Source organism: Pinus tabuliformis, chromosome X, assembly GCF_031772625.1.
Source record: "Pinus tabuliformis cultivar Carrire ecotype Pingquan chromosome X, CPIR1, whole genome shotgun sequence".
Classification (NCBI taxonomy): domain Eukaryota; kingdom Viridiplantae; phylum Streptophyta; class Pinopsida; order Pinales; family Pinaceae; genus Pinus; species Pinus tabuliformis.
Genome location: NC_142308.1, coordinates 1,054,363,367 through 1,054,384,578, shown reverse-complemented (window position 1 = coordinate 1,054,384,578; position 21,212 = coordinate 1,054,363,367). Strand labels below are relative to the sequence as shown.

At 40.4% G+C, this 21,212-nt stretch overlaps 1 pseudogene; it reads right to left on the bottom strand.

Moving 5' to 3' along the window:
- Positions 1 to 639: 639 nt before the first annotated feature.
- The window catches only part of LOC149143440 (F-box/kelch-repeat protein At5g60570 pseudogene), a 61,738-nt pseudogene continuing 41,165 nt past the window's right edge, over positions 640 to 21,212 (bottom strand).

Here is a 21,212-nt window from a genome sequence, read left to right as displayed (position 1 = left end):
CCTTGCTAACTCCCAGTTTCGGCTCAACTATGGCTTCAGATTCGGACGAGGTGCTAATCTTCTCCCGGCTGGTTAAGTGCTCTAGAATGTTGGTGAAGACCCCAGAGGCCTCCAAAGGTACAAAGGGTTCCGAACAGTTATGAGCTGCACCATCATTATCAGAAGGGCTGTGTGAGTTAACGCCAAGTGGGTGAATGCTTTCAATATGCCGATGAGACAAATGGCGGGATGTGTCTTTGATTTCGTTAAAGACCGCCTCCGAGAATAGTGTAGAATTTCCGATAGCCGCACTTGCCACAGTGTCCTGTTCTGCCGGTGTGAATTCCCAAATACCTATATCTGCTTCCGAGGGCGAGCCAAAAGCTAAGTGCGATAGGTCCCCCATGGGCGAGATGCTCCCATCCATGGTGGAATGTGTGGGCTGAGTGGGAAAAGCCACCCCCGGTAATGGGTCCAAGTCAGACATCGCATCCACCTCATCATGAGATTCCAGCCCCCAAATGTCGACCCCTTCCAGAGGATCCTCCGAATAGTCGACCTCGTCCTCGTAGTTACTCATTGTTGAAAGGTCAGCCCGTCCAAAGCCGTGTAGCAACTGTTGGAGGAGACAGCAGCCTTCAGAGAACAGAGGTGAAATGATTAATACTGATCCAGCTGACAAGCAGAGGCCTCGGAGCCAGTGATCAGTGCAGATTCCAAATAAAAGTCGGGCCCTGATGATGGGTCCAGAGGGGAAGCAGTCAAGGTTCCCTGATCAGTTGCGGCCCCACCAAGTGCATAGGGATGCCAGACCAAAGAAGGAAGCCCCCAATCTGCTGCCAAAACATGATGTAATCCCAGACAACAAACAAAAGCGCGTCTCGAGCAAGTAGAAACAAGTGGAAGCTCGCAAGGTGTTAAGTCATCCACCGAAATGGGTTAGTGGAGTCCCAGGATTCCCGGGGCGAGCAGTAAATCAGCAAGAAACCAATAAACTGAAGAGGGTATTACCCGGAGAGTCGCAGAAACCTATGGGTCGACGAGGTCCAATCATCTCCGAGCTAATGTTTCAAAACACAATGAAACAGGTGGTGCCGTTATGTCAAATCTCAAAAGGTTCCGCCAAGGGTTTCAGCCGCCTCCATGATCACAGTCCAACTAGGGTTTTCCACCTCTCCGTCAAATCAAATTTTTGTAACAATAACAACCATCTAATTATCTTAGCATTAAGATCAGACTTACTCATTAAATACTTAATGGCTGCATGATCAATATAAATAAAATTTTCATACCCAGTGATATAGTGCCTAAATTTGTTGAAAGAATTCACTATAGCTAAGAGTTCCTTTTCAGTGACAATATAATTCAACTCAACTTTAGACAAATTCTTACTAATGAAATAGATAGCATAAGGAAATTTATCTTCCACTTGTCCTAAGGCTTCCCCCATAGATTTATCTGATGCATTAGTGTGAATATGGAAAGCTAATGCCCAGTTAGGGCCCCTAAGGATGGGTCCGGTGGTCAAATTTTCTTTCAATACTTCAAGGGCCTCTTGACAGTTGCTTGTCCAACAAAAATTTGAATCTTTGGCCAACAATCCAAGCAAATGTGAAGCCACTTTTCTAAAATCATTGATGAACCTTCTATAATACCCAGCTAATCCCAAGAAGCTCCTAAAATATATTTTCTTTTGAGGGATAGGGACCCATTTGATGATGGAAATCTTATTTGGGTCAACCTATATCCCTTCCTTGGATATGGAATGGCCAAGGAAAATCCCTGCATTCATAAAAAATTCACATTTCTCAGGGCTCAATGATAGATCCATTTCAATATATTTCTTCAATAATTTGCACAAATTAGAGAGAGCTTTGTAGAAGTCACACCCATAAGGATTGAAATCATCCATGTATATCTCAATAGAGTCATGAACAAGTTCAACAAAGATACTTAAAACTACCCTCTGAAGAAGTAGTAGGGGCATTACAAATACCGAATGGGAGAACTCTGTAGGAAAAAGTACCCCATGGGCATGTAAATATTGTCTTTTCTTGGTCTTCAGGGCTTATATGGATCTGATTGTATCCACTAAATCCATCCAAGAAGGAAAATAATTTCTTTCCTGCAAGACCATCTAGGAATTGGTCAAAGAAGGGCAAAGGAAAATGGTATTCTTTGTGGCCTTGTTAAGCGCTCTATAGTCAAAAAAGATCCTCCACTTGCCATTCTTCTTTGGGACTAAAACTAGAGGGGACACCCACTCACTATCTGAAATGGGGTATATGAACCCTGCATCCAGTAGCTTTTGTAATTCTTCCTTCACAATGTCCTTAAGAATTGGGTTCATCCTCCTCTAGGGTTGACACATAGGTTTTCATCCCTATTTAATGTAAATATGATGAGTACAAAAGGAGGGATGCACCCCGTTCATTTCGTTATAATCCCAAGAAAAATAATCTAGGTGTTTCCTCAGTATATTGCACAATTGTTCCTCATGTTTGGCCAAGAGAGAGGGGTTGATATTTAAAGTAATGGATGGGCCAAATTCTATAATCTTGACATGTTCTGGACTTGAGTCAACAAAGCATAATTTAGTCCAAGGACTACTCCCAGATTCTTTCATCAATTCCTCAATTGGCATGACAGTGGGAGGTTGTTTCTGTAAGATATGGTCAATGAGGTCATCATCATCAATTTTCCCCCCTCCTATAATAGTATCTAGAGTGCAGATTGGGTAGGGGGTTGTGTGAAACAATTTATCCTCTTCCTCATCCTCTAACCACAAGGGTAAGTCATATTCAATAGAAGGTTGAGCAAGAGGGTAAAATACCAGCTGTTTTGATAAATGACCATTCTTAATAGTCATGTTCTAAGCCCTACAACTAATGTAGGCATCAACGGTGGCCAACCAAGGTCTTCCTAAGATGAGAGGATAGCCATTAAATTTGGTTTTGGGCTAGAGAATGAGGAAATCAGTAGAATAATCCCAAGAGTTAATGGAGACCATAACATCTTCAAAAATTCCCTCAGAAGCTATTGTGGATCTATATGCAAGTTGCAACACTGTGGTGATCTTCCTAAAATCCCCTGGAGATTGATCTTTAGCATGGTTTCCTTTGCCCTCACATTGATTGTAGCCCCCAGCTCAATTAGGGTATTAGGAACTATAACATCATCAATGTGTACATCAACTACTGGGCTTCCGGGGTCTAATTATTTTGGGAAAATCACCCTCCCATGCATCAAATCGGATAGTTTCCCAACAATATTAATGGTGGGGGTATCTCTTTTTCTTCTCCCAAGATTTTTGAAACATTTTTCCTTGATTATTTTATTATATATGGGAACATATTTAATTTCCTAGAGAAGGGGTATCTTGACACATAAATTCTTCAATTCTCCCAGAAGTTCAACCTCTTCTGGTGTGTGCTACCTAGGGTGGATCAACCTTTTAGGAAAGGGACATGAATTAAATTGAGGATCACTCTCTTCCTTATCTGCTACAAGATCTTTAGGAGGAGAAGGTGGGTGATAATCTAGGATCACTCTCCCAGACTGTATGTTGATCTCTTAGATATCCACAGCAGTCAGCAGCCAGACTGGACTGTGCATTGCGCAGTTCCAATGGTCAGTCAGTCTCCCAGCAGCGCAGAGTGTGCCTTGCGTAGTCTTAGTAGTTAGTCTCTTGACCTCCTAACTGAAGTTGCGCAACCTTCACAATCAATCAAATAGGTATGTTACAAGTTAGTTCTAAAGTTCATTTTGATTTTCGACTGATAGATTCCTTGCCATGAGTATTGCCATGTCTCTAGGTATTGCGAGTGTTCATCTGCCTCTCATCAGTGCAAGTACAATGGTTTCAAGAGAGCAGAGTCGAAGAAAATGTTAAAATCACACTTGGGGATGCAGTCGATCAAGTGTCCATGAACATTTCTACCCATGAAGACATCAAGTTGTTCGTAGACAAGGACATCAAGATATGACAGTATTAGCATCACAGCGAGCAGCATCATGAACATCAGCTGAAGGAAGCATACCGGATGCAGCAAACATGAGAGGAAGGTTGTTGACAACATAGGGGCGGAACAAAGTTGCAAGATCAAGCAGATCCATTGGTGATGAAAACAACTTTGGAGACTTGGGCTATGAGTTGATGACGTGACATGAAGATCACGTGAAGATAGAGAATGGAACAAAGAAGGAGTTTCATGTGTTGAAGCAGCAACTTAAGGGAGAACATGAGCTGTAGAGACAAGCAAATGAGTTGCAGTAGTAACAAGAACAATAGGGGGTGCAACATGGACTCACGGATGAAACTACACCCATACAATTTATATATCTATCCCAACAGCTAGCACGGAAGATACATGGTGAGCAGTGTTGTTGATCGCATGCAAGGGATTCAGCAGCATGCATGTCATTGTGCACACAGATGCGATCCAACCCATTCAACACACTCACCAAGGTGATGACAAGAAGAAAGTCTGACTCGAGCTAAGCATGTAGCTGATAGTTGATGCACATGACAACCACCACACACTCGAAGGTCAACACGGATGTTATGCACCAGTGTGTTGCCAGTTCGGTTGCACCAAGAAGACCATCTGCATGCTAACAGACGAGTTGGATGAAGGAGCCACACCAATGCACCCAGATGCAATGGAGGCAAGAGTTCACTTTAGCAAGATGTCACCATGGCGTGCATGCACACCATCATGGACAACCAAGCTTGGCATCATCTCACCACCTTCACCATCACAAGCATGTTAAAGAGTTGGTCTCACCGCAACGGACCAAGTGTCAGTGATGTCTTGCATGGATTTCTCAAGCCATTTTGTATCACATGAGCATATGTGCATTGTAATGTAACTTCATGTCAAGTGGAAGTTTAAGTGTCAATAGTTGGATGTAATAGTCATAGAGTAGATGAAGAGTCATGAGGGTAGATGAACTATCTCAAAGGGGAATGTCAAGGTTCACCCCACCCTTTGCTATAAATAGAACCTCATAACTCATTGTAAAGGCTTTTGGTCAGCCAAGCTTCCGATAAGACTATCTTGGAGAGAGCTTGGAATGTATTGTAACAAGCCTTGGCTTCTCCACTTCGTAGAGCTAGTACATCTCTTTGGAGGAGCACTTGGATGTGGCTGTAACGTTCCACTATTAGGACTAGTGGTTGGACATGGATGTATTGTATGGTTGGAACTTACACTTCTTTATGTAATAAGAGCCAACACATTCCATGCATATGTTGTATTGTATTCTATGCTATCTGTTTTACTCTAAATGATATATGTATTTTATTTCTTACACATGCATGTATGGACTATTTTGTATGAGTATGTATGAATCTTTTTGAAATGTGTTGTTGGTTTAACCATCACTTTGGATTTCTTGCTAACTCACTTTCCAGTTGGTGATGCATCTTTGCTCGTGTGTTCCCTTCCAATCCAAGTACTATTATAGGTTTCCAAGGGACGCACTCATCTCAACCCCCATGTGTTAGAACCTCTCATGCACCTTCCTTGACTCACTATAGTTGTCACACCCTTGCTACCAACAGAGTCATCTTACTTGCCTCTGTACGAAATCGCGGTCAAGGCATTATCATATGACCCACTGCTGGGACTCCTACACCAAATGGTCTGAGGTCTAATTGGGACTTCTTACCGGGGAGATCCCCTTACATGTTGGTGGGTCTAGCACCATCAACATTTTGGCACTAGAAGGAGGGCCAGATGACAAGTTGAGTCCTCACATCTATTTTGAATCTCTACATATCTATCATGACTAACTACCGAGTTTTTCTTCCCGAATTTATGTCTTATGGAAACGATTTCACTATCTCGGAAAATCTCTTCGATAACTTGTCTCATAAAACATATGATGGTGGAGGCTACATAGCATTGGTTAGGCTCGCAGTCAGCATTATAGGCTCATGCGAAAGACATGGATTATTTGAAGAATACATGAGTTGCGTGTTGTTCATCTACACGCTTCAAGGGAACCTAATGCACTGGTGTGCCATGCTGCTTGAAAAATCTATTCATTCTCTTGTTCATCTGGTCACAGAGATAGACCATGCTTTCAATCACTTTGACCATGAAGCACTTGACCAAGAAATTCTGAAATTATGAAAAGCACACGATGAATCCGTTGATCAGTTTTACACGCGCTTTTGTAATTTTTCATACCGATTTCCTGAAGATAAAATTGATTGGGAATTTCTTTATGTAAGATTTGAGTATCTTCTTCACATATCTGAACCCCACTCAGCACACTTCAGTGATGGAGCTGTGCAATCATAGGTAGGCACAGTTGTTGACACAAGTGATTGTCCGCTTCAACTCATCAAACAACTCCACCACTGCGGGGTGATGTGGGAGATCATGCACACACCTCTATTGAATTCTCACATCCTCCCACCCCACCTACTCTTGATATTTTCACAGATTTGGCTTGCAAGCTTTTTGGTTGTCAAGTGGATCCATTCCCTCAACCTTCGTCCCCACGTTCTGATGATCCTCTGGATTGTACTGTCTTGTGTTCTCCCATTCTGGACTCCTCACCTGCTGTGAGCGAGGATCAAGTTGTTGATGGAGTTTGTGTTATGCAACCAACCATTGCCATCATTCATGGTGACTGTGTGTGGGAATCTAAAGAAGAAATCGGGGTGAACGATGACTCCCTTCCATCTACGCCTCATCCTGACATCCCTTGTGATTCTGCCACTACTGATTTCCATTGTGAAAACCCATTTCCAGATGCTTCTACTTCCAATCATTCATAGGACACGTCAGATGTCACTCTGTCATTACAATGCGGAGAGGACACATCTTCCTCAGAAAATCTATCCAATCTGTCATCTATCTTTCCTAAAAACATAGAGGGTGAGCATATTTGCTTCTCATATACCCCACTGCCTGATTCATCAAATCATGAGGATGTCGAAAAACATCTTGAATACTTTGATCTTGGTTGTCGTAATCTATCCACTTCCTCATCCTATCACGATGTTGATTCAACCATTGTTAATCCGTCTAAGACACCAGTCTACAATGATCTATCTGTCAACGAAGTTGAGACCCCGTAGACTGTAGAGGCACTTCAGTCTGAGTTGATGGTTATATTCGTCCCTCACTATCCTGAGGTTGGTTTCACATCCGGTCAGGAAATTATTGAAACACACAAGACTCCTCATCACTCTCTTCTTTGCATTGAAGATCAATCAAACACCCAGATTTCACTTCCTCCACTCAAACTACACGATCCCATTGCTCATGCGTTGGAGGAATCTTGCACAACAAGCACACATGCACAACATAATTGGTCTACCTTTCTCACATTTGCTTGCATGTCACATTCAAGAGAATTCATACACTCAACATTTGCATGCAGTGTAGCACAACACCATGGAAGCTCCACAGAGTGCATGTCATGCGCTTTCACTCATCTTCGTTTTGTGGTCACTTGTATGCTTGGAGTGTGTTTGTCTTCATTGTTACATCTTTCTTATTTGCTGGTTCACATAGTTGTCTTGTTCACAAACCATGCCTTCACCAACATGGGTCTACCAATGCACCGGTGGATGCATTGGAAGTATCACTTCATGTGAGATGACCCATGCACTGTTAGCTTAGGAGTAGGAGTAGTGTTTTCTTTGAGTTGTTTGCTTGCATGCCTATTTGCTTACTTGCTTTGTTGTTTGCTTGTCTACTTGCTTGTTTGCTTACTTGCTTTTATTTCACTTTTTCTTCTACTCTTGGTTTGCTTTGTTTTTTGTTAGTTCACTTGTTTCATTTGTAGGATAGTTTCACATGAAACAATGTATGAATCTTGAAGCAAGCTGGGTAAAGTACAATAGGCCTTGTGCTGCTATCACTACTTGGTTATCTATCATCCTGCCTCTATATGAAGAACTTGTTACTTTTAGTCGATGATACGTCAAAGAAAAATATGTACTGTTCAAAGTGAACCTGTTGAAAACACAACGCTTGCACGCTAACTAGTGTCACCTAATCTAGTCGGTTTCTTTTGGGTTAACCCTTGTCAGCTCAGTCAAGTAGTGTAAGATGAGGGGGAAAACCTTAACAGGCACATCAGAGGTATAATAAACTACTTCTCTATAGGAACAACCTCTTCTGCTACAAATAAGTCGAGATCCCTCTTCCGCCTTTGAAATGAATAAGTGCTATGCATAGTTATGAAAAAATAAAAATAAAAATAAAAGTGAAAAAAGTTTGAAAAAAATGAAAATGAATAAGGCAAAATAAGAGAAAGGCTTCCTGCGTAGAGAGGTGATGCAAGTAACTTCATCGGGGTACTAACCAGGATCACTGGCAGCAGAGCCATGCTTGTGTTCCTATGTGACTCCGTCGGGGTACTATCCAGGCCTGCTGGCAACCGAGCAACACGAGAGATGAAACTAAGACTCTGACGACTATACTGCTTGTGCATCAATATACCCCTCAACCCAAATCGAAAAAACTACGTTGACTTGGCTTGGAATGTGTGCCAATCAACCAAGAGCTTGGCGGATGCTACATCTTACAATCAATCTAGTGTGAAAACGAAGACAATATTAGCACTGAACAATACTTCCAGAGGTGTTCAACTTGCTTTTCACGAACAACGTCCATTCAGAGAGCTGGAGTTCTATCAGTGTGTCACCAAGTGTTGTAGTGGCTACAACCACCCTCCAAAATTTTTCTTTAGCTTCATTTTGGAGCCTCCCTACCAACCTTCATAGTAGCATGTCTTGCTTCGTCAAGTACATAAGCTCCAGTGGTTTTCTTGTAGAAAGAAAACCTATCGATCAAACCTTGATGCATTCCCCTCATAGGTTGTTCATCTAGACTTGGTCCAGCGGCAGGTTGAGTAGCTCCTTCAAGAATTTGTGCAAATCTGGAGAGAAACCAACCTTCGCTCCAGAAATTGTGTAATCCTAACTAGCAGCCTATTGGGCGCCAGAATTGCGCAATTCTTCTGAGCAAGCTTCACCCAGAAAATTGCGCAATCCCTGCCAGCTGGGTTGCTCAGCCTAGAATTTGTGCAAATATGAGTAGCAGTCAGCTGCTCTGCCAAGAAATTACACAAATCTTGTGAGCAACCAGCCTAGCTCCTAGCAAGAAATGCGCATTTGCTCGCAATAGTTAAGCAGCCTCTTGCATGTGCAGCTGAGTTGACCGGTTCCCTCCAGGACCGAGAAAAATAGACTTACATGCATGGGTTGCTTCTCCCAAGGCAGCATGCAAAGGCATCCCTTGTTTTAGGTATCTATTTTTGGTAGTTCGAGGTTACATGCAAGGATCATTTCAAAAACCTCGCACCAAGTGTCGCTTTCCCTAGATTTGTGGCATGCGCGTCACAACCTTGATTTTATCCAAACTCATCAACCAGACACTGTAGAGCTCATTCCTCACATCAACCTTGTAGCTCTAACATTCCACATCGCATCTAGGAGTTGTCAGCACATTCAACCCAACTATTTTTGAGTAAGCCCGTTTTCTATGTCTTGTGTTGGATTTCTGGCACTTTTTGTGTTTCGCTTCATATGAACGTTGTCTGCTTGATTTCAGTGAGAGCTTGCTATCGTTTTGATACATATTAGCTTGTACTAGCATCGTTTCATTTTTATTTTCTATCTCACTGATGTCACATGCATGAAGTTGTTTTTCACGAATGGTCGCCGATTCGGCGACTCGATTCACCCACATGCATGTTTTTCTGTTTCCTGAATATGTCATTCACCGTTTGCATGCATGATCATTTACTTATGCTTACATTTAGTATCATCATGCATTCACACTCACATTCGTGTTCAGTTTCCCGTTAGCGACTCTGGGCAACCTCAGCCAGGACTCTGCCTTCACTGAGATAGAATTGTGCAATCCGGGGAAGGAAGGCTCTGTCTTCCTCTCCAGAAATATGCATTTATGCCTAGGCACTGTCCTCAAGGACTGTTTTGTGCATTTTTGAGGGATAGTGACTACTGGCCCAGAAAATTGTGCAATGCAGTCACTAAGTCTGCAGCTATTGCCAGCTGATATTGTGCATTGCACAATCCCCACAGTCAGCAACCAGACTGGACTGTGCATTGCATAGTTCCAACACTCAGTCAGTCTCCCAGTAGCCCAGAGTGTGCCTTGTACAGTCTTGGCAGTTAGTCCCCAGAGCTCCAAGCCGAAATTGTGCAACCTTCATGATTGGTCACACAGGTATGTTGCAAGTCAGTTCTCAAGTTAATTTTGGTTTTCAACTGATAGATTGCTTGCCATTCGTGTTTCCATGACTCCATGTATTGCAAGTGTTCATCTGCATCTCATCAGTGCAGGTACAATGGTTTCAAGAGAGCAGAGTCAAAGACACCGTTCAGAGCACACTTGGGGATGCAGTCGATCAAGTGTTTATGAACTTGACTACCCACGAAGACATCAAGTTGTTCGTAGACAAGGACGTCAAGATATGACGACATCATCATCACAACAAGTAGCATCATGAACATCAGTTGAAGGCAGCATACTAGATGCAATGAACACGAGAGGAAGGTTGTTGACAACATAAAGGTGGAACAAAGTTGCAAGCTCAAGTAGATCCACTAGTAATGAAAGAAACTTTGGAGATGCAGGCTATGAGGTGACAACGCGACATGATGATCACACAAAGACATAGAATGGAAGAAAGAAGGAGTTGCATGTGTTGAAGCAGCAACTCAAGCGAAAGCATGAGCTGCACAGACAAACGAATGAGTTGCAGTAGTAACAGGAACAGTAGGGGGCGCAACATGCACTCATGGATGAAATTGTGCCCGTACAAGTTATAGATCTATCCCAGCAGCTGGCACAAAGTAGACATCGTGAGAAATGTTGTTGATCACATGAAATGGATTTAGAAACATGCATGTCATTGTGAGTACGCATGTGATCCAACCCATTCAGCACACTCACCAAGGCGAAGACAAGAAGGAAGTCTGAATGGAGCTGAGCATGTAGCTAACAATTGATGCGCTTGACCACCAACACACACTGGAAAATCAGCACAAACACTATGCATCAGTGTGTTGCTGGTTCGCTTGCACTAAGAAGACCATATTCATGCTAGCAGACGAGTTGGATGAAGGATCCACACCAATGCACTCGAATGCAATGGAGGCAAGAGTTCACTACAACAAGATGTCACCATGGGGTGCATGCACACTATCATGGACAACCAAGCTTGGCATCAGCTCACCACCTTCACCATCACAAGCATGTCAAAGAGTTGGTCTCACCACAATGAACCAAGTTTCAGTGATGCCTTGCATCGCTTTCTCAAGCTATTTTGTCTCACATGAGCATATGTGCATTGTAATGTAACGTCGTGTCAAGTGAAAGTTCAAGTGTAGCTAGTTGGATGTAACAATCATAGAGTAGATGAAGAGTCATGAGGGTAGATGAACTATCTCAAATGGGAATTACAAGGGTCACCCCACCCTATGCTATAATTAGAATCTCATAACTCATTGTAAAGGCTTTTGGTCAACCAAGTTTCTAATAAGACTATCTTGGAGAGAGCTTGGATAGTATTGTAACGAGCCTTGGCTTCTCCACTGCGTAGAGCTAGTACATCTCTTTACAGGAGTAGGTAGATGTGGTTGTAACGTTCCACTATTAGGGCTAGTGGTTGGACATGGATGTATTGTATGACTAGAACTTACACTTTTTTATGTAATAAGAGCTAGCAGGTTTCATGCATATATTGTATTGTATTCTATGCTATCTGGTTTACTCTAAATGATATATGTATTTGCTTTCTTACGCATCCATGTATGGACTATTCTGTATGAGTATGTATGAATCTTTCTGAAATGTGTTGTTGGTTTAACCGTCAATTGGGATTGCTTCTTAACTCGCTTTCCAGTTGGTGATGCATCTTTTCTCGTGTGTTCCCTTCCAGGCTGAGTACTATTATAGGTTTTTAATGGGCGCACTCATCTCAACCCCCATGTGTTAGAACCTCTCATGCACCTTCCTTGACTCACTGTATTTTTCACACCCTTGCTACCAATAGAGTCATCTTACTTTCCTCTGTGTGAAATCACGGTTAAGACATTACCATATGACCCACTGCTGGGACTCCTACACCAAACGGTCTAAGGACTAATTAGGACTTCTTACTGGGGATATCCCCTTACATGTTGGCGGGTCCACCGTCGTCAACAAGTACCAACGACAGAAAGGTGTATTCTGATTCGGATTGTAATAAGAGTAATGTGCACCTTGCATGCCTTGTTCATATGGCTAAGGTCCTTGAGGCCTTCTTTGATTAATGAAACAAATTCGATCTAACCCACCTTATACCCATTGGTATGTATCCTTTAGTCCTGGAAGAGAGGGGCATTTATCTGTTGCATAATTCTCTTCATAGACAGAGCATACTTCTATGACATTTAATGGGAATTCATTCCTAGGATATATTTTAGTACATCTAGGGAAAAATATAGCCAATGATCTCTCTGCCTCCTCTTGCTTTCTTTTGATTTGCATAGTATCTATTTGCAAGGAAAAGGTATGCAACATTTCACTCTTGAAATCCTCCAACATATTCCCTATATCATGCTTGATGGATGTTGTGGAGGGAGAGGAGTTGACCAACTCTAGCTAGACCTACCATTTTTCCTAGCAGCCCTATAGTGATTCTTGAATACAATTTTGATGTCATCATAAGGTAGTTGGTAGATTTCTCCTCCTGATAGCATGTTGAGGATTTCCATCACCCCTTCCCTCATCCCTCGAAGAATAACTAGCTTGAGTGACTCAAGATCAAGGATATATTTGGCCCTCCTATAATTGAGTCGAAATCTTTCCTCATAGTCCTCTAGGGATTTATCAGGTCCAAGAGTCATCCTAAAGATCTCTTCCTTGGTTTATTTGGACCTATAGTAGTCCCTGTATTTTCTATTGAGGTCTAGTTGTATTTGGGCCTAGGTAGTGATGCTGCCTCCAGGTATACCCATAAACCAGTGCAAGGTTGCATCTTTAAGGGTACAAGGAAACAACTTCAGCTTTTGTTCATCAGAGGCATAGTCATAGGTTCTACAAACAACAACAAACTCAAACATGAAGATATCAGGATCCTCATAGGTTAGGCCATGGAAGTGTGAAAGGACATCAGGGCTCATTGTTGGGCCTCCAACTTGTCATGATTTTGTTGATGAAACCATCCATTTTCGTATCATTCCATTCACCCATTGTCATCATTTTTAACCACATTTCTTCATAAACGCACCAAATTCCCACATACATGTTTACATGGTTTATTATTATTATTTCCATTATTTTTAATGAATTAAGAATAATTTTGCATGGTTTTACTAATGACAGTTTAGCAAGTGCAAGTTGCTACAGTTTTGTCAAGTTTTCGTAGCTATCTCCATGGTTGAGGTAGTAGTACCACTATAGAAGGAAATATGATACTTGGAATCGGATTCTAGAAGCTCCAATATGGATTTGTATTGGTCAAATTCCACCCAACTCGCACATGTGGACCTCCAACATCAAATCAAGGGAAAAGTGCAGCAATTTTGACTAGTCAACTTCAAACGCATTTTATGAGAAAATGAAAGCAAATTTCAGAACAAAAAAAAAAAAAAAAACATCGGTTTTATTCTGCAAGGGTCCAATGTGTTTGTCCATGAAATTTTTTCTCAAATTCATTACCATTTGAGAGATTTTCGAAGTTATTTGGAGCCTTATTTTGTACATTACGTGGATATACAGTTTTTCAACGAAAAACAATTATGCACGGTCAATAAAAAGGCCTAAACGAGTTGTTCTTTAGAAAATTCATGGCATAGAGATAAGTTTGATCAGATGTAGGTGGATATTTGATCCAAAAATCCATGAAATTTGATTTGATTTGATCTCATGACCAAAACTCAAGAAAGAAAATTCTGAGTTTGTTAATTGTCTCAAAATTCTATAAATTGCAGTCTTGTTGATGAGAGGGATGATCAGAGATGTCAAGAATGATATTAATTTGTAATTGTTATTGCTTATTGAAGGAGAAGAACTCTATTTTTTTGCATTGAATGTAATTTTTTTAATATGGTGCAGCTCTGAATGAAATTGGTGATTTAAGTCTCTTCTCTTGATCTAAGTTTTCAACACCTTGCAGTCCTCAGGAGGCCCCTCCGGAGATATGTGAGAATAGCATAGATGCTTTCCATTTCTTTCTTATTCTCATGAATGGTTTTTTTTACATAGATTAATTGTTTATGCTTATCATAGATTAAAAACTCATGCTTTCTATAGATTAAATGTTTATGCTTTCTTAGATTAAAATGTTCATGATTCCATAGATTAAAGTTTATAAGTTTTAGAAAAAAATCTCCATACTTTCATAGGGTAAAATGTCATATTTTCTTAGACCAATAATATTTATGATTTCTTTTCTAGTTTAACATTAATTTCCTTTCCAAAAACTTAGTACTTTCATAATATTAAAAAAATATAATTTCCTTTGAAGTTTCCAATTCATTTCAGTTATGCATAAATATTGAAATCTAATCTCCTAGCACATACGGTGTAGTGTACTTCACAATCTCATGTACTCGGATTGACATATAAATGCAAGTAATTTAACAGTCAATTAAATTACCCAAAACTTATATTCTTCATTCTAGCCTTTCCATTGGGTTCTCTGATGGAGAAAATATCATTTTTCATGTTTTCAGCCATGGTTTGGGTAGATGAAGTGGGTTCTACTTCTTCCCCAATAGGTTCTTCAAAAATTTCAGGTTGTGCACCTAAAGGGTCTTCCAACTCTCATGTAGTTAGAGAGGGAAGTTCACAGTAACTAAAGAAGAATGAAGGTTGATTGCTTGGGGGTGTGGAGGTTTTTGCTAAAATTTTCCTTGGTTATCTCTGTGGATTCTCCGGTTATTGATTCAAAAGATGCAAACCACAGATCTCTTAAATCCGAAAGTTTTCAATCTTTCACTTTTACAAGAAATAATACTAATGGAAAACAAAAAACAATGCTTAGGCAAAAACAACACCTACTTAGACACCTCCCCGACAATGATGCCAAAAAGTGGTGAGCCCTGGGATTGCACCAAGAGTGTTTCAACTCCCAAGGGCTCCTCAACTCAAATTATAAACCCGGGGTTCATACAAACTTCGAGATGACAATACTATATGCATAGTAGGCTAGATTCTACTCATTCCACCATCATTCATGACATAAGATCAAGGTGTTTAGAGACCATTCCTCTAACTTAACTATAATGGAAGCTTGTGTTGAAAATGGCAACAAGAGATGCTAAAAATAGAAATTTTGTAAATAGCATCTCAGATACTAGTGTTGGATATAGCAACAAGGAATGAAAAAATTGAAATACTAAAAATAGCATTGCTATAAATAGTATTTTGGGATAGATTCCAATTTTAGTTAGTCCCTGAACTAAAATTGAGAAGTAAAATTCGAATTTGATATTAGCAGTTGTTTGTAAAACAATTAATTAATTCATCTTGAGTTAATTAGTTGTGAAAAATCAAACATGAAGTCTATGTGAGGACATGCAATAGTTTCTCTATTAATTGAGGAATTTATCCATCAGTTAAAGAGATAAGGATGAGTTGTAATATTGAGTTGTAATTAGTTAGCTCAGTTAACTAAGTTAAGTCCAGTTAGATTAATTCAAACAGTTTGTTTAAATTAATGTGAGTTCAGTTAGTTAATGCTTGCATGCATGTAACTGCTGCTCTCTAGATAATTGAATATTCTCTCATAAATAACTCATGCATGTCAGTTCAGTCAGAGACCCAGTTGAGATCAGAGGAAGGGATAGTGTACTATTAGTTGGAGGATTTTTCCTATAAAGGAAACTCATCCATGCAGAAGGAATTATCTCCTTCAGGTTTGTGCAGTTATTTTAGAGGTCAGTGTTGTGTGTGAGGTGAGAATCACACAGGTTGCTGGAGGACCCAGGAGAAACTGCGCAAGGAAATAGGAGGCTTGGAAGACTGAAGGAAGGCATATGCGTTGTCTATTATGTCTATGAGCAGCAGTGAGGGATTGTACTAAGAGATGGATAGTTTGAGAGCTAAAGCTTTTTGTAATCCTGAGATATTTCCACTTGTATGATAATACAGAGATTGGGATTTTAGGCTTAGGCTTTCCCCGAGTTATTCTTCTGTGTTCATGTGTGATTGAATTCTCTTCATCTGTTATATGTGTTCTATTTGATCTTGCTCATATTCGATTAAACTTCTGCAAAGTTTGTTGTAGAAGTAGATATTGTATTTTTCTTTAGTACATTGCATAATCTGTTGATCCATAGTGGGAATTTCTACATGGTATTAGAGCAAAGGTGATCAAAGGAGAGAACTATATAGAAGAAGGGAGAAGTTCGAAGTTTTTGGTTCTTGAATATAGAAATTGAGTTCTTATCACATCTCATTTCCACCAATGGTGTTTAACGGTTTGAGGCTTGAGTATGCAATTGATGGCAGCTCAAACTATATAGCCTAGAAGGATCGCATGCAAGCAGTATTAGAGAATAACGGGTTAAAGGACTTCATTGATCAAGAAGTCCCCAAGCCTGCAACATCTAGTGCCCAAGAATTGGCGGAATGGAAGAAATGTGTGGCTAGAGCAAGGAGAATCCTTCTGGAGGGAGTTTGAGATCACATAGTCTCGAGTCTCCATGGGAAGGAGACACCGTTTTCAATGCGGAAAACATTGAAAGATATATATCAGAATAGCAGTGATAAGAGGAAGCTGGCGCTGAAGGACAAGCTTCGAAAGATCAAGTGTGAAAAGGGTGACACGATCTCTACATATCTGAACAATCTCACCACATGCAGGGATGAGCTTGGAAGTGTAGGGATCGTGATAGCTGATGATGACATGGTGAATCTTACACTACTCGGTCTTCCCAAGAGCTAGCATAGCTACCAGGACTCGGTTAATGGAAGAGAGAAACTGCTAGATTGGGAATGAATTTGGTTGGATCTGATGCAGGAGGAGATCAAATGAAGCAACATAGATGGTTCTTCATCCATGGAGGATGAAGAAAGCTGTGCCTTAGCGAGTAAGGCAAAGAAAGGGAAGGAGAAGGATTCTCTTTCCCAATCCAGTTCTTCCCAAGGTGGGAAGAAGTTTGACAAATCGAAAGTTTGATGCTTTCATTGTCATGAGGTGGGCCATTTTGCTACAAATTTTCCATTGAGAAAATCCAAGAAGGGATCCATGGAAGGATCAGAAGGTGAGGCACTAGCCTCACAGTTTGAGTAGGATTTCACATTGTTCGCATGCATGGTTTCATCCATGGTGGGAAGTGGTTGGTTTCTTGACAGTGGAGCTTCTTTCTACATGACCGGCGATAAGAGTTTGTTCAGTACTTTGGAGGAGAAAGATCTCTAGATACTCATAGCAATGAGTAATGATGAAAAGTATAGTGTCTCAGGTGGAGGCAGGGTTGTTTTTTATAGGGAGCATGGAGCTTGCATTACCTTGAATGATGTCAAGTATGTACCAGGACTGAAGAGAAATTTGGTGTCGATCGCGATGCTGGAAGACAGAGGCTATGATGTAGTCTTCAGTAAGGGAAAGGTTTTCCTTAGACACTTCATCACTAGACAAGTGAAGCAGATCAGTTCAAAGGTCAAGAACCTGTATGCTCTTGAGGTTCAAGATGCATGCAAAGCCTTGAGGAACAAGGAAACTGATGGAGACTTGGTGGTTGAGAGGGAGAGTACATTACCTCTCAACATGTAGCCACAGGACAAGTCTCAAATGATTGTGGAGGAGCCACAATTGGTGAAGTAGCTTCAGGAGGTTGTGGAGCATCCACAACTAGAGAAGTTGAGAGGAGATTGAGTAGAGACATCTACTCATGAATAGACCTCCAATAGGGGGAAATTTCGAGCCAGGTGGGTAGAGGGATCACATGCATCCATACCTCTAGGTAGGAGGTGGGGCGATGTGGTGTGTTGTCCCAAGAAGGTTGGAATAGGGGTTACTAGGATCCTTGAGGTACCCAACCTCTTTGATTCGACTTTGCTATAGGAGCCCAGATGAGGAGTAGCAGGACTAGCTGAGTGGGTAGAGACAGATGCGGATGGTGCGGCAGAGAGAGCTACAATGCAGGAGTCCCAGGACTATGTAGAGCTAGCAGGTAGCAACAATGCGAGAGGCACAACAGTGTTGCACTAGTGCATGATGGAACAAAGAGGTGTGCAACAGTGCGAGATGCATGAAATGTTGCAGCAGCGTAGAGGTCAGAGAGGGAGCACTTGTCAGCAGCAAGTAGAGCTTCAACATCAGAGTATGTTTCTAGCCCAACAGAGGTTAGTTGGGAGTTTTTTTTTGTTTCTAGAGTTGCTGGAGCAACAACACTTGGGAGAAGTGTTGCATGTAGAACATTCCAAAGGTTCAAGATCGGGTTCGAGTTGAATGCCTTTCTTGTTGCGAGGGAGTGTTGAAAATGGCAACAAAAAATGCTATAAATAGCATCTCAGGTACCAGTGTTGGATATAGCAACAAGGAATGAAAAAATGGAAATACTAAAAATAACATTGCTATAGATAGTATTTCGAGATAGATTCCAATTTTAGTTAGTCCCTAAACTAAAATTGAGAAGTAAAATTCGAATTTGATCTTAGCAGTTGTCTGTAAACTAATTAATTAATTTATCTTGAGTTAATTAGTTGTGAAAAATCAAACATGAAGTCTATGTGAGGACATGCAATAGTTTCTCTATTAATTGAGGAATTTATCCATCAGTTAAAGAGATAAGGATGAGTTGTAATATTAAGTTGTAATTAGTTAGCTCAGTTAACTGAGTTAAGTCCAATTAGATTAATTCAAACATTTTGTTTAAATTAATGTGATTTCAGTTAGTTAATGCTTGCATGCATGTAACTGCTGCTCTCCAGATAACTGAATATTCTCTCATAAATAACTCATGCATGTCAGTTCAGTCAGAGACCTAGTTGAGATCAAAGGAAGGGACAGTGTACTATCAGTTGGAGGACTTTTCCTATAAAGGAAACTCATCCATCCAGAAGGAATTATCTCCTTCAGGTTTGTGCAGTTATTTCAGAGGTCAGTGTTGTGTGTGAGGTGAGAATCACACAGGTTGTAGCTAGAGGACCCAAGAGAAACTGTGCAAGGAAATAGGAGGCTTGGAGGACTAAAGGAAGGCATATTTGTTGTCTATTCTATCTATGAGAAGCAGTGAAGGGTTGTACTGAGAGCTAAAGCTTTGTGTAATCCTGAGATATTTCCACTTGTATGATAATACAGAGATTGGGGTTTTAGGCTGAGGCTTTCCCTGGGTTATTCTTCTGTGTTCATGTGTGATTCAATTCTCTTCATCTATTATATGTGTTCTATTTGATCTTGCTCATATTCAATTAAGCTTATGAAAAGTTTGTTGTAGAAGTAGATCTTGTATTTTGCTTTAGTACATTGCATAATCTGTTGATCTACAGTGGGAATTTCTATAGCTTTCTGATGAAATCACAATTGAATGATGATTCTAACTATGAAAGTGAAAATGCCATTTGTTCAACTTATAGATGCTAATTAACATTACATGAAAGAGAAAGGGCTAATCTACTTGTAGAAGTAAAGCTAATCTATCTTTCATAATTCATTAAATCAATATCCTTTTTGCATGTATCATTTATATACTTTCACATTTTCTTGAAAACCAAAATTCTAACTTGTATCATGCTTGTGATGAAAATGTCAATTCTACTTTATTTTGAAATGAATAAAAGAGGTGGTTGGAGTGGTCTAGGAGCTTCTCTTGATCATCAAATCACAACTTGGGGTTGTTATTCATCTTGAATGAGCTATGTTTGAAGTGGGAAGAAAAACAGGTGAAGGAAAATGGTGCTATAGGCCTACTACAGGTGCTGCTATAGGAGGTCATGTATTGCTAAAGGAGTACCTGTACTGCTACAGGAGGGGTTCTGAGATCCTTTTTAGGGTGGAGATGGTGTCTTGAGAGCATGAAGAGGTGGATGAAGGTAGGATGGAGTGAATGAATGTTGTGGAAGCCTCCTAGCCAAGCCCAGGACCTCTCAGAGGTGTATCTTGCACCAAGATGAATGCCCATGGTGTCCTTAATTGCCTAGGCACGGTGAATGTGAAAACAGAGTTTTTGGATTAGAATTGAAGGTTGTAAAGAGAAGATCGAGAAGTTCAAATGGATATGGAAAGAGGTTCCCTACCATGAAGATCAACACAACCCTGCGACTAGCCATATACAAACATCCATTGATCAATAACACAGTAATATAAATTATGATGGAAAAGATGAGTTGAATCTGAATAACATCTATTTTATGCCACAACCCTATTCTGATCACTACACTGACTCCTAAGTTGTAGAAATTAAATATGAAGAGGGACAAATAACATCTATCTATTTCCAAGAAATCATAAACACAATGTTTTTGGACTGAGATTGTGAATATTTCCAACCATTCTCCTATAAGAGAGGTGGTGGGGAAGCCTACAATCACAGATTTTATAGCTTAACCTTTATTGCATTAAAATAAAGTTATGAAATTCTTGGAACTAAGAACAAAACATAAATACATAAGAGGGACCAAAGCCTCTGGGTTGGGCCCTAACCGAAGGGTCTTAACCCTCTAAAGTTAACCCAGATGTAGCTCAATAACCAACTTCTCATTATCCGAAAATAGTAGTCTCATACATCACATGAAAGTTAACAATGACAATGTCAATCTCGTGGCTTAATAGCTACTCCTAGCTGAATCAAAACTTCAAATCCTAATGAGATTTTCATCTTTTTTATTTATACAAAAGGGTAGATGATAGCATCTCCCTTGAAAATAGGAGTGATTCCCTCCATGATCTTGGAAATTGTGGATATTGTCCCTCTTGAGCTGCACTTGCACCTGTATTTACTCAGTTGTCAATGAGTTCAAACTTGTGAGTGAGGATGTTGTGATCTCTAGCTGAGTTAGGGGGTTAAGAGGGAGGAAAAGCCTCCTTATATTCTCTCATATTTGTCTCCATCAAGCCCCTGCATAGTAAATTCCTCAAAAATGTTTTTTTTTTTCCTGCAATTAAACCACATTAGGCCACATACTATGAAAAACACCTTTTACTCTTCTTACTAAGCATATTATAACAAAAAATGTGAATTAATGTGAGAAAATGATAATTTTAAGGATGGAGGATAGCACATTGAACTTGAAGATATACCT